Raw genomic sequence first — 1782 nt, forward strand, 5'->3', positions numbered from 1 at the left:
CTCAGCCGCCATGGCTCACAGGTACAGCTGCTCCACGGCATGTGGGATCTTCCCGGACCGGGGCACGAACCCGTGTCCCCTGCATCGGCAGGCGGACTCTCAACCACTGCACCACCAGGGAAGCCCTCAACTTTTCTTTTTACCTGATCCACTTTTAAACTAAAGACTCCATTTTTTGCAGGCACTCTGCTTTGCTCCTACCTGATCATTTCAGCCAATTCATACAACTTCCTTTACATCTTATTCATTTACCAACAAACCTGACTATCAAGTATAATCACTTCATCAATCAATGCATCCTAAATTCTTTGTGTAGGTGGGGTGGAGTGGGAGAGAAATCTGCCATTCTTGATACAATTTCCTAGTTTTAGACACTGAAAATTTACTTCCTGATCTCTGCTTGTTAGCTGAGAAACAGTAGCAAACTATGATAAATATATCTAAGATAGTATTAAGTCCCTTAATATAAAGAAGAGGAAACCAGGCCCTAATGATTAATTGATACCTATATCTATCTATCTATCTATACTCAGATGGAAAATAGGGGTGGACCATTATCATTATATTTGGATTGCCACAGTCTCCTGTTTGATTGTTTTGATGTCACATAAATGTATCTCATAGGATAAGATCCACAACATCTCATAAGAGAAGACCCAATTCCGATAGCAGCATTTGAGGCCCAAATGGCTTGCAGACTATGTGGAGACAGCAAAATGAAGAAAGATTCCAAACATGAGAGCTAGAAAGAGATTGCACAATTAATCACACCATAGCCAGAGCTAAATTAAGAGGTCCCAGATAGCCAGAACTTGATACCATGCTCCTTCTTATAATTTAGACCAGACGGCATTCACTTCAAGCCAAAGAGTTAAGGACAAAGAGTAACACTAGAACCTGAAAGAGAACAGGGAAAACACTAAGATTGAATATTGAGATGCTGACTGATAAATTCATCCTTGTGGTTTTAAGTAAGGATGATCATAAAGCCATGCTCATTCTCCATGTGTTCACATGCATGCACACACACACACACAGATACACAACATACAAGACCTACCAGGAAAGAAAATCTTTCTATATTAATGATAATTTGCCATGCCTACTTAAATTATATCATTCAGAAAGAGAGGGTTAGTGTAGTGCAGTGGTTTCCAAAGGTTTAATTTTTTTTATTTTCATTTTTTGACATTAATAAATATATTTATAACATTACACAACATGAGTGTACAGACATTTAAATGAAAATACGTATGTGACTGAAATGAAAATAGAATTACTTATTCTACAATTTCTGTTGTATTCTCCCTTTTTCTTTTTTTACTATTCTTTTGTTTTCCTTCTTTCTTCTTTTCTTCCTTCTTTCCTTCCTTCCTTCTTTTCTTTCTTTCTTTCTTTCTTTTTCTTTCTTCCTTCCTTCCTTCCTTCCTTTCTTTCTTTCTTTCTTTCTTTCTTTCTTTCTTTCTTTCTTTCTTTCTTTTTCTTTCTTTCTTTCTTTCTTTGCTTTCTTTCTTTCTTTCTTTCTTTGCTTTCTTTCTTTCTTTCTTCCTTTCTTTCTTCTTTCAGGACATTGGACCACCAGAGATCTCCTAGCCTCACGTAATACCAATCAGTGTGACCTTTCCCAGATATCTCCACCTCAATGCTTAAACCTAGCTCCACTCAACGAACAGCAAGCTCCAGTGCTGGACACTCCATGCCAAACAACTAGCAAGACAGGAACACAAACCCACCAATTAGCAGAGAGGTTGCCTAAAATCATAAGTTCACAGACACCCCAAA

This window comes from Neophocaena asiaeorientalis, unplaced genomic scaffold (assembly GCF_003031525.2).
Source record: "Neophocaena asiaeorientalis asiaeorientalis breed wild unplaced genomic scaffold, Neophocaena_asiaeorientalis_V1.1 scaffold209, whole genome shotgun sequence".
NCBI classification, from domain to species: domain Eukaryota; kingdom Metazoa; phylum Chordata; class Mammalia; order Artiodactyla; family Phocoenidae; genus Neophocaena; species Neophocaena asiaeorientalis.